We start from the raw sequence: 13,030 nt of genomic DNA, 5'->3' as shown, positions 1-13,030 counted from the left end.
AACATAGGTCAAGCATCACCTTCTCCAAGAACATTTTAGTACATGCCCAGCTACTCTACCTCTGCCTAAATTAGACAGCCCTTTCAGAGTGCTGCCAAATGACCTGGACCTTTCTTCAGATTCTAGTATACTGATTAGTTTGTTTAGCTATCTTCTCCATTACACTACCTATTCCTTGAGGGCAAGAATGTTAATTATGCTAATATTTTATAATTTTTGTGGCTGGCAGAGAATAAACAGTAGATTGTTGGTTGAATAAATGAATGAATGAACACATCCATAAAAAAAAAACAACAAAATAAAAACAGATTCTGTGCAATCTCACCTTTTTTTATCTCATGGGTTTTCCATTCTCTGCTGCCAGCACTGCTGAACACCAGTAAAGTATATTTAGTGCACTTACACCCTTCTGCCCTATTAGATTATCTAAATGGATATTAAAAGGAAAAATTATGGACATTTTGCCATGTTCTCTCTATTAATAACTGGCACCTTAGACTTCCTTGGCAAGTGAAACAGTATGACTGCATAAATTTGATTCTCCCAACATTGCCCCTAACAAATATACACACCAACAAAAAAATTATAAAACCATACAAATTCCATGCCTCTAAACTAATTACAAGATGAAAAGTATTATAAGACCTCAAATAAGAAAAAAGAAATAGAAAATATATGCATCAATTTTTGCCAGTGAGATTCCTTGAATTCTTCTCCAACCATCTGTGAAGAGCAAAGAAATGTCCAGGGGGTGGAGGACTTGCCAGAAGAGATAAATTGGAAGACAAGACTGACAGAAAGCCATCTTGAGAAAGCAAAAACTCAACCTAAGGGAACATAATTAAAAAAAGAAAGAAAGAAAGCCCAGGAATAGAATGCCAGTCAGTTTTGTTTTGGAAAGGTAAGGAATCTAGAAGAAATAAGATAAGAAGGGATGAAGGTGTTCTTTTGGAACTGTACATGAAAAAAAAAAGTGAAGTGAAAATGAAGGACCCTAGTAATCACAAGGATAAAAGTGGAGGACAAACCCTAAGTCCCCTCCAAGTAAAACCAATCAGTTAAGAAAACAATACGTGGTACATTGCGAGAAAACCACACACTTAAACTAAGAATCTCATAACCAACCCCAAACCACCAGCACATTCCATAAAATGCAATGCTCTAAACAGTCTATATCTAGACAAACTACTATAATAAAAAGAAAGGAAATTAATATAAAAACTTGAGCTGACAAAAATCCTCCCCATCACCTTCCCCTTTCCCCAAAAAAGGAGCAAAGTAAGCAGTAACAAAACACTTCACATTGAATTAAATATTCTCAACAGGGATTGAGAATATTAAAAAATGAATCAGAAATTCAAAAAGAATGAACAGCAGTGGACAAAGGATAGGAAAAAATGAAATAGGAGTTGAAAACTTAGCAATTAAAACTATAAAAATCATATCAAAATGAACGCCAATTTCCAAGATGCCTAAAGAAAAATGAATTCAAATGAAAACTTAATAACTGACTTTGAAGAAAGGCAAGAAAACAATAAAAAAATAATGAACATGAGGTAAAGAAAGAGGTAAATAGAGTCGGAGAGAAAGTGGTCAAAATAGAAGATACACAAAAAGATCTAGGTTACATGTAATTAGAGTGGGTGTAAAAAAAAAAAGAAGAGAAAATAGAACAGAACTAATAAATTGGAATCTAAGAAAAGTTTTCAAAACTAAAAGAAATTCTCAAAGTACATATTGAGATAGCCATCCATTACTTGGGAAAACTGACCCACAATGAACAACTTGAAGACATATATTGGTAAAAATATTAGACTTTAAGATTAAAAAAAAAAAAACAAAACAAAACTTCAGAGCACCCAAGGAAAGATCAAGTAACTTACAAAGGCAAAAAAATAGACTTTCTTCGGACTCCTCAAAAACAATATGCAAAGCAAGGCAATAATGTTGGGACTTTTCAAAATATTCAAGGAAAGAAAATGGGAACCAACCATTTTATATCTAAAGATTTTGTCATTCAAATGTCATTTTTAAGAAGAGTTTAAAAATGCAAGAAGCTAGGAAAAATTGGTATAGCCCTTCCTGATTAACCAACAGAGGGTCCAGTAGAAATAACTGGGGAAATGTTGACAAAAAGACTTATGTTGAGAATTTAATATGTTTAAATTTTTTATCTAAGACTAAGCTAAAGTTTGCATGTGAAAGCTGGACAATGAATGAGGAAGACCAAAGAAGAATTGATGCCTTCAAATGATGGTCTTGGTGAAGAATATTGAATATACCATGGACTGCCAAAAGAATGAACAAATATTTCTTGGAAGAAGTAGAAACAGAGCGCTCCTTAGAAGCCAGGATGGTAAGACTTTGTCTCACATACTTTGCACATGTTCTCAGGAGGGATCAGTCCCTGGAAGACATCAAGCTTGGTAAGGTAGAGGGTCAGTGGAAAAGAGGAAGACCCTCATCGAGATGGATTGACACACTGGCTGCAACAATGGGCTGAAGCATAACGACGATTATGAGGATGGCACAGGACTGGGGAGTGTTTTGTTCTGTTGTACGTAGGGTCGCTATGAGTCGGAACCGATTCAATGGCACTGACAACAAGCCAAAGGTATGAATGAGAAAGAAAAATATATCAACATCATAGGGTAGGAAAAGGAAGAACAATTCAACTAAAAATGAGAGACGAAGGGGAGTAGAAAAAGGTCTTTGTGCAGTTGAATAAGTAATAGTTGGTGGTCAATGTCTCCTATTAAAAATTGACAAACCAGATAGGAAAAGTCTTAATTTAAAAAAGCAGGGAACTTATTAATGATATTTTTACAAAAAGTATTAATTCTCCAATAGGTAATGACTAAAATAAATATTAAAACCTTTCTAAATATAAAAAAAGAGATTTATAAAATACTGAGTAAACAAAACACAATATATAGAGAAAGAAACCTAGCAAATATGAGTACACATAGTAATTATAGCATAAAATATTTTTACTGTCAACACCAAACATAATAGCAAGTTGATAAATGTGAATGAGCTTAACTAAATTATTGATATAAGTATAATTTTAAATGGGTTCACAAAGCAAGAACCAACTACAATCAAGAGAAACATTTAAAAGCAAGTGATTAAGAAAGCCTAAAAGGACAGCAGAGGCAGCGGGGGAAGATGGTGGCCAATGTTCCACAGCGAGCTTGGGCCGTGGAGCAACTGCGCAGCGAGCAACTGCCCAAGAAGGATATCAAGTTTCTGCAGAGTCATGGTTCAGGTTCGTTTCTTGCAGAACATAAGCTATTGGGAAACATTAAAAATGGGGCTAAGATAGCTAACAAGGAACATCTGGTTACAGCTTATAACCATCTTTTTGAAACGAAGCGTTTCAAAGGTACCGAAAGTATAAATAAGGTGTCAGAGCAGGTGAAAAATGTGAAGGTTAATGACAACAAACCCAAAGAAACCAGGTCTGAAGAGACTCTGGAAGAGGGTCCACCAAAATACACAGAATGTGTTCTTAAAAAGGGAGATAAAACCAACTTTCCCAAAAAGGGAGATGTTGTTCACTGTTGGTATCAGCGACACTACAGGATGGGACTGTTTTTGATACTAATACTCAAACAAGTTCAAAGAAGAAGAAAAACGCCAAGCCTTTCAGTTTTAAGGCTGGAGTTGGCAAAGTAATCAGAGGATGGGATGAAGCACTCCTTACTATGAGTAAGGGAGAAAAGGCTCGACTAGAGATTGAAACTGAATGGGCTTATGGGAAGAAAGGACAGCCTGCTGCCAAAATTCCACCAAATACAAAACTCATTTTTGAAGTGGAATTAGTGGATATTGATTGAAATAGCAAGGCTTCAGGTCTAAAGACAACACAGCAACAATGATAAAACTTGGCCTCAAGGAACTTATGTAACTAATTAGAGCTCGTTACTATTGTGTTTAATGGGGGAAACAACTGGTAAATTCAAGGAGTTAAAACCTTGTTTACTTGATCTCCCAACTCTGGATAAACGTAATCCCTTATTATAAATCCTTGAAGTCTAAAATATTTTACTGCAACTGTGTAAAATACTGGTCAGAGAGAACTGATTTTCCTTTAACCTCGTGTTGTAAAGTAAAAGGCTCAATACAGATTTATCCACTGTCTTGATGTGTGATTTGTTTGGTGTTAATATATTAAATGTTCTGATTATGGACCATATCAGAGCAGAGAGTAACTCATAATAATACCGTCTGAATTAATTCGACTTTACGGCGCTGGTTTGGGAATTAAGGATTTGCTGTGGATATGCATCTTAAAATCTTTAAAATATTTATATATGCTGACAAAAGCATAGAGGCTGAAATAAAATTTAAAATATCTAAGAGATTTTGGCATTAATAGACTGAATTTAGGAAAAGCGCACTTCAAAACCTAATAACGGTAAATATAAAGTTACTATTAGTTGATTTCCCCCAAAAAATAAATTCCTAAACAATTACTGGATAAGTCTTCAGTTTTATTACAAAAATGTGGATGATCAGTTTGATCAAAATGAAAGCTTGCTCACAAGTTTTACATGAATATTCTAAATACAAAGTCTCCTGAAACAACAATGTACTTTCAAGTTGATTTTCACTTTTTTAAGGGATGCAAACATTCCATTTTCTCATTTATAATCTCTATACCAAGGCATAGCATTTTAATAGTGTACCTTTTCTGCAATTCTAGATCCAAGTTCACAACGAGATAACTGAAACACGCAGACAAACCCATTGTCAGAAAAGGTTAAAAGTCGGTTTTTTTTACAGAGGAGGTAAATCCTTAATAACCAGCCCTTGTGTTTTCCGAATCTTATACTACACTGACATGATTTCCAGTCAGTTTTTTTCCTACCCTTAAGGCTACAAAACTCTGTTGCAAATGCATTCAAAATTATTCTAGACCACTTAATGCAAAAGTCAAAAAAACAGTTCTCCAATAAAAAGTAAACTTTATAAATGGTAGGAAATACTATCTGTGGTAATTTACTGTGACGTTTTCCCTATTACTAAATGAACCGTGTTACACAGAAACAGGGAAGACAAGTTATCAAATATGACAAGCTTATGCTATGTTTACATCCCTCACTTAAAAAAAAAAAAATTCATACTTTTCACACACTCCATCTGAAATATACATCTTCCCATCAGGTTGGAGGAGGAGGATGATACTGTCCATAATTCCAAGGATTCTGATAATTGTACTGAAAGGAAAAAGTAAGCATGTTAGCATACTAGAACTATAAATATATAATTAAAGCAGTTATTTTTAAGACAATAACCTGTATTCACTGCTTAAATTTTAAAGACTGAACCACAAAAGACAACAGACACAGAGTGTATTCTATAATCTGAAACAAAAAGTTTTTTTTTTTTCTTTTAAAAAAAAGTAATTTATGTTCCTAATATCTATGAACAAAACAATTCTGCTGTGTGGACTCACTGGATACCGCGCACTATAATTATATGCAGCTCGATTTGCCTGTAAATCACCATCAATCATCTGTGTAGATGAAGTTGTATCTTCTGTGTGTGCTTTCTTTTCCTCTGGTTCTTCTGATCTATAAATAAAAAATCAGAATGGAAACTTCCAAAAAAAAAAGAAAGCCTAAAAGTAAAAGCATTTGCAAATTGAAACAATGAGATACCACTATTAGAATGGCTAAATTTTTTCTTTTAAATGACAGTATTGATTGTTGACAAGGATTCAAAACAATAGGAGCTTTCATTCATTGTTATATGGTTACAAAATGGAAGACAGTTTGGCAGTTTCTTAAAAAGCTAATCATAGTCTTACCATATGATCCAGTAATCTCACTCTTGGATATTTTACCAGTGTATTTGAAAACTTGTGTCTGCACAAAAACATGTATGAGAATATTTACAGCAACTTTATTCAAAATCACCATAAAAATCAAAGCAATAAAGCATCCTGCAATAGAAAGGATAGACAAACTGAAATATATCCATTGCTGTTGTTAGTTGCCATCAAGTTTGTTCCGACTCATAGTGACCCCATGTACAACAGAATGAAACACTGCCCAGTCCTGAGCTATCCTCATGTTGGTTGTTATGCTTGAGCCCATTGTTGCAGCCACTGTGTTAATCCATCTGATTGAGGGTCTTCCTCTTTTTTGCTGACCCTCTACTAAGCATGTTGCCCTTCTCCAGGGACTGGCCCTTCCTGATAACCTGTCCAAAACATGTGAGACGAAGTCTCGTCATCCTTGCTTCTAAGGAGTATTCCACACAAGGGGATATTCATACAACAGAATATTATTTAGCAACTAAATCGAATTGAACTATCAAGCCAAGAAAAGTCATGGGTATAGCTTAAATGTGTATTATCAAGGAGAAGAAACCAATCTGAAAGGCTACATACTATACAATTCCAATTATACGGCATTCTGGAAAAGATAAACCTATACATAAAATAAAAAGAACAGTGAGAGCTAAGAGTTTGGGTGAAAAAGTGGGATAGTTGAATTAGGTGAAGCACACGATATTTATAGGATGGTGAAACTATTCTGGATGATACTATAGTGATGAATACACAACACTGCAGAACAGTACAGCACAAAGAGTGAACCTTAATGTACGTAAATTAAGAAAATTATTGAGGAAGATGGGAGAATCCCAGGATGGAATACAGACTATGACAAAAGAATATAATTGCATGTAACACCTCATTGAATGGAGTTGGAGTGGGGGAAGGATGCTGACCTAAGTAACTTTGAAGATGAGTGAGGTCTATAAAAGGAAAAGCAAAAGGAACTACGCATGCACTGAACTGTAGTTGATAGAGTAAATCCCAGAAAGATATGAGTTAACCATTCTTATATTTCTGCACATGTATGTTGGAATTTAACAATGGAATAAATGAATGGAGGATGGTGGGAGCCAGGTTTCTCACTGTGGGGTAAGAGATTACAGATCAGCAACGGGAGGAAGCAGGGTGATCTGTGTAGTAATGGATTAGGTTGGAGACATCAGTATGAACTCATGCTTATCTTAATATAGAATCAGATGGTTACATACAGAAATATTCACATATTTTTTCATATAGGGGTTAGTATACACACATGTATATTGCCATGGTTGAAAATTTTATTAACAGAACACAGCAAATTTACTGTGATAAAAGAATTGAAGTTCAAAACACATTCACCATTCCAGAAAAAATTTATTATGAGATATTGAAAGACAAAGTCTTCTAGAGCGCACTGATTCCCTACCCTATATAGAAGCACATCCCTGAAGATGGTCGTTAATCAAATGCCAGCATCTGGTTCATCAAGTGTTCTTCACATTATTGTCAGGAACCAGATGGTCCAAATAGCAGTTTAATTATCAAGTCAGGATAAACAAAGCACACAGGTCATTGTATAAAGTTTTACAGAAGAATTATGGCCCAACAGAAGAGTAAGTCCCCATACTGTAAATTTTCAAGTGTTTATTCAGTAGAAGCCAGAAGACCAGTATCTTCCATGGCAAGATGGGTGGTGGCAGCCATATTGGTAGCCTCTGTCAGTCACAGCCATAGCCCAGTCTGCAGAAGCTGCCACAAGCACAGCCATAGCCACAGCCCAGGCCACTGAACCCTCCATAGCCGTAGCCCAGGCCTCCGTAGTAGCTGCCATGGTAGCTCATGGTGTCAGGAGATACTGCTGGGTGTGGAAAACCACTCCTTTAAATGTCATCTAATAGAACATGTTACTAGAAAAATGTCAGCTAGACCACGTCATCAACTTATTTTTATAACTAGTTATTTAAAAGTTATGCAACATGTTTATCTGCCTCATTCAGATTCTTAGGAAAATGTGTTTTCTTTAGTAAAATGCTATTGGGTTTATAATCCCCATACTTGTTTGGATTCTGAATTTCAAACTCCACAAATACATACTCTTCACATTGCATCGCCTCAAAGTGCATTTACTCTCCAAGTGCACCCTTTCCTTTGACATCGCATGGTTGCTCTTTTTAAGGCAAGGGCATTATCTTTCTTCTCCAGATAATTCACATAATCGGAACCTTAATTGTTCCCTGAGATACTAGTCCTGTAAAAAGTGCCAATCGAATATGATGAATGCCTTAATACAGTGTGCTTTTTGAAGTCAGCTAAGAATGACATTTGATAGAAAATGATTATATTTAATTTTGAAAAGTGCCACCATCTAGAGTCAAAAGGAATTTCTCAAGCATCATGGCTCATGGGGAGTCAACCTGAGTGGTAAATACCATTGAAGACCGCTCACTGTGTCCCTGCTACTCACAACAAACAAGTCCTTGCTCACAAATATACTTTATTCCAGATTCTAAATTCTCTATAGCCATAAGGTCATAGCATTTCAGAATTAGATGAGACTTGAGACCTAACTTATTGCAATGTCCTTCTAACTGTGATTCAGACAGTCAACTGTTGTTGTTGTAGTTAGGTGCCGTCGAGTCTGTTCCAACTCATAGCGACCCTATGCACAACAGAACGAAACACTGCCCGGTCCTGAGCCATCCTCACAATCGTTGTTATGCTTGAGCTCATCGTTGCAGCCACTGTGTCAATCCACTTCATTGAAGGTCTTCCTCCTTTCTACTGAACCTGCACTCTGCCAAGCGTGATGTCCTTCTCCAGGGACTGATCCCTCCTGACAACATGTCCAAAGTATGGAAGACGCAGTCTCGCCATCCTTGCCTCTAAGGAGCATTTTGGCTGTACTTTTCCTAAGACAGATTTGTTCGTTCTTTTGGCAGGTCATGGTATATTCCATATTCTTCACCAACACCACATTTCAAAAGTGTCAACTCTTCTTCAGTCTTCCTTATTCATTGTCCAGCTTTCACATGCATAAGATGCGACTGGAAATACCATGGCTTGGGTCAGGCACACCTGAGTCTTCAAGGTGACATCTTTGCTCTTCAACACTTTAAAGAGGTCCTTTGCAGCAGATTTACCCAATGCAACGCGTCTTTTGATTTCTTGACTGCTGCTCCCATGGCTGTTGATTGTGGATCCAAGTAAAACGAAATCCTTGACAACTTCAATCTTTTCTCCATTTATCATGTTGTTGCTTATTGGTCCATTTGTGAGGATTTTTGTTTTCTTTATGTTGAGGTGCAATCCATACTGAAGGCTGTGGTCTTTGATCTTCATTAGTAAGTGCTTCAAGTCCTCTTCACTTTCAGCAAGCAAGGTTGTGTCATCTGCATAGTGCAGGTTGTTAATGAGTCTTCCTCCAATCCTGATGCCCCGTTCTTCTTCATATAGTCCAGCTTCTCATATTATTTGCTCAGCATACAGATTCAATAGGTATGGTGATAGAATACAACCCTGCCGCACACCTTTCCTGATTTTAAAAGAATCAGTATCCCCTTGTTCTGTCCAAATAACTGCCTCTTGATCTATGTAAAGGTTCCTCATGAGCACGATTAAGTGTTCTGGAATTCCCATTCTTCGCAATGTTATCCATAATTTGATATGATCCACACAGTCGAATGCCTTTGCATAGTCAATAAAATACATGTAAACATCCTTCTGGCATTCCCTGCTTTCAGCCAGGATCCATCTGACATCAGCAATGATATCCCTGGTTCCACATCCTTTTCTGAAACCGGCCTGAATTTCTGGCAGTTCCCTGTCGATATACTGCTGCAGCCGTTTTTGAATGATCTTCAGCAAAATTTTGCTTGCATGTGATATTAATGATATTCTTCTATAATTTCCACATTCAGTTGGATCACCTTTCTTGGGAATAGGCATAAAGATGGATCTCTTCCAATCAGTTGGCCAGGAAGCTGTCTTCCATATTTCTTGGCATAGACGAGTGAGCACCTCCAGTGCTGCATCTGTTTGTTGAAACATCTCAGTTGATATTCCATCAATTCCTGGAGTCTTGTTTTTCGCCAGTGCCTTCAGAGCAGCTTCGGCTTTCCTTCAGTACCATTGGTTCCTGATCATATGCCACCTCTTGAAATGGTTGAATATCGACTAATTCTTTTTGGTATAATGACTCTGTGTATTCCTGCCATCTTCTTTTCATGCTTCCTGCATCTTATAATATTTTCCCCATGGAATCCTTCACTATTGCAACTCGAGGCTTGAATTTTTTCTTCAGTTCTTTCAGCTTGAGAAACATCAAGTGTGTTCTTCCCTTTTAGTTTTCCATCTCCAGCTCTTTGCACATGCCATTATAATACTTTACTTTGTCTTCTCGAGACTCCCTTTGAAATCTTCTGTTCAGTTTTTTTACTTCATCAATTCTTCCTTTTGCTTTAGCTGCTTGACGTTCGAGAGCAAGTTTCAAAGTCTCCTCTGACATCCATCTTGGTCTTTTCTTTCTCTCCTGTGTTTTCAATGACCTCTTGCTTTCTTCATGGATGATGCCCTTGATGTCATTCCACAACTTGTCTGGTCTGTGGTCACTAGTGTTCAACGCGTCAAATCTGTTCTTCAGATGGTCTCTAAATCCAGGGAGGGTATACCCAAGGTCATATTTTGGCTCTCGTGGACTTGCTCTGATTTTCTTCAGTTTCAGCTTGAACTTGCATATGAGCAATTGACGGTCTGTTCCACAGTCAGCCCCTGGCCTTGTTCTGACTAATGATATTGAGCTTTTCCATCATCTCTTTCCACAGATGCAGTCAATTTGATTTCTGTGTGTTCCATCTGGCAAGCTCCATGTGTATAGTTGCTGTTTATGTTGGTGAAAGAAGGTAGTTGCAATGAAGAAGTCATTTGTCTTGCAAAATTCTATTTTTCAATCTCCGGTATTGTTTCTATCACCAAGGCCATATTTTCCAACTACTGATCCTTCTTCTTTGTTTCCAACTTTCGCATTCCAATCACCAGTAGTTATCAATGCATGTTGATTGCGTGTTCAACCAATTTCAGACTGCAGCAGCTGATAAAAATCTTCTATTTCTTCATCTTTGGCCCTAGTGGTTGGTGTGTAAATTTGAATAATAGTTGTATTAACTGGTCTTCCTTGTAGGCGTATGGATATTATCCTATCACTGACAGCGTTGTACTTCAGGATACATCTTGAAAAGTTCTTTTTGACTATGAAAGCAACACCATTCCTCTTCAAGTTGTCACTCCCAGCATAGTAGACTATATGATTGTCCAATTCAAAATGGCCAATACCAGTCCATTTCAGCTAATGCCTAGGATATCAATGTTTATGTGTTTCATTTCATTTTTGATGATTTCCAGTTTTCTTAGATTCATACTTCGTACATTCCAGGTTCTGATTATTAATGAATGTTTGCAGCTGTTTCTTCTCATTTTGAGTCATGCCGCATCAACAAATGAAGGTTCCAAAAGCTTGACTCCATCCACGTCATTAAGGCCATCTCTACTTTGAGGAGGGAACTCTTCCCCAGTCATCTTTTGAGTGCCTTCCAGCCTGGGGGGCTCATCTTCCAGCACTATATCAGACAATGTTCTGCTGCTGTTCATAAGGTTTTCACTGGCTAATGCTTTTCAGGAGAAGACTGCCAGGTTCTTCTCCCTAGTCTGTCTTAGTCTGGAAGCTCAGCTGAAACCTGTCCTCCATGGGTGACCCTGCTGGTATCTGAATACCAATGGCATAGCTTCCAGCACCACAGCAACACACAAGCTCCCACAGTATGACAAACTGACAGACACATGGGGGGAGAGACAACTTGTATCATTGAATAACAATCCTTAGTGACAGGTAAGAACTATAACCTAAATACTTCAATTCTCAACCCTAGATCAGGAAGCAAATTGGAATTTGGGGGCATGATGGCAGGCTAGGGAATTCTTTCTCCACAGTGCCCAGCTGTCTTATTTTTTGTTTGTTCCATTGTTTATTCCTGCCATTATTAGAAATAAAAGCAAATTATATGAAATCAGCTAACATTTCTGTATGATCAGCTCCAATAGCCTTCAAATTAATTACAACGTGTGGCAACTCCGTGTGTGTCAGAACAGAACTCTGCTCCATATGATTAGCTAGTTGGGCTTACCAAAAAAAAAAAAAAAAAGGCAGAAAATAGTGAAATATCACAAAGAAAATAGATGAACTTTGAATTTCATTTATTTTTTTTTTCCAGGTTTTTACTACACATGTTGCCCCTTATCAGTTTGTCAAGAGTAAGATGTGATAAGGAGGTTATCTATTTCCATATCGATGAAATCTACAAATTAAAAGGAATTATAAATGATAATGTCTCTGTTTGAATCTTCTTTAAGCAGAAGAATATAGGCTCAATACATTTAAAGTACGTTACAAATTAAAGACTATTATCTTTAACACTGTCATGACCCAAATAAAGTCAGATATTTTGCCTGATAAACCAAACAGCAAACTTGTTGGGGTTGAGTCAACTCTGACTCAAAACAACCCTATAAGGCAGAGTAGAGCTGCCTCATGGGATTTCCAAAGAGCGGCTGGTAGATCCCAACTGCCAACCATTTGGTTAGCAGCCAAGTTCTTAACCACTGTGCCACTCCATCAATTATAGAGGATGTCACAATATGCAACCCAGGAATTACCTCCTATGGACCTCTATTTTATTTATTCATTAATCTTTCTAAAAGAGAAGCCAGACCCTAGCCTTAGCAATTGCCTGTATGTGAAACATTCAGTCTTCTGTGCCTCTTCTCGTTCTGAGTTCTCTCACCTCCCACCCAGCACAGGAAGGACCTGACTCTCCTCCAGCTTCCAGAGGGTACCTGCTGGTTTCCATAGAAAAGGCTACCTGTCTAGATCTTTTGTCTTTCTCAGATGCCATCGCATGCACGGCATAAGTATTTTGCCAAATGTAAGTATTAGGGACTCCTTTTATTTCTTATAATTTTGCCAAACGTATTAGAAAAAAAAAAGTATTAGGGACTCCTTTTATTGCTTATAATAATTCCTTCTCTTTAATCAGTATATATTTTACAAAAATGTTCACATAAGAGCCAGCCTTATTCTGTGGGCTTGAAGCAACTGTGAGGAAACGAAACCCTCAAACAAAAACTTAAAGAGGTTAGGAAAAAGATCCAATA

The 13,030-nt window shown here is 37.1% G+C and overlaps 1 pseudogene; it reads left to right on the top strand.

Moving 5' to 3' along the window:
* The first annotated feature begins 3,168 nt into the window (after positions 1 to 3,168).
* LOC126061621 (peptidyl-prolyl cis-trans isomerase FKBP3-like) lies at positions 3,169 to 3,893 on the top strand (annotated as a pseudogene).
* Positions 3,894 to 13,030: the final 9,137 nt, after the last annotated feature.

Source organism: Elephas maximus, chromosome 18 (genome assembly GCF_024166365.1).
Source record: "Elephas maximus indicus isolate mEleMax1 chromosome 18, mEleMax1 primary haplotype, whole genome shotgun sequence".
Taxonomy (NCBI): Eukaryota; Metazoa; Chordata; class Mammalia; order Proboscidea; family Elephantidae; genus Elephas; species Elephas maximus.
Note: the sequence above shows the minus strand (reverse complement) of the source record. Positions and strands in the feature narration are given on the sequence as shown.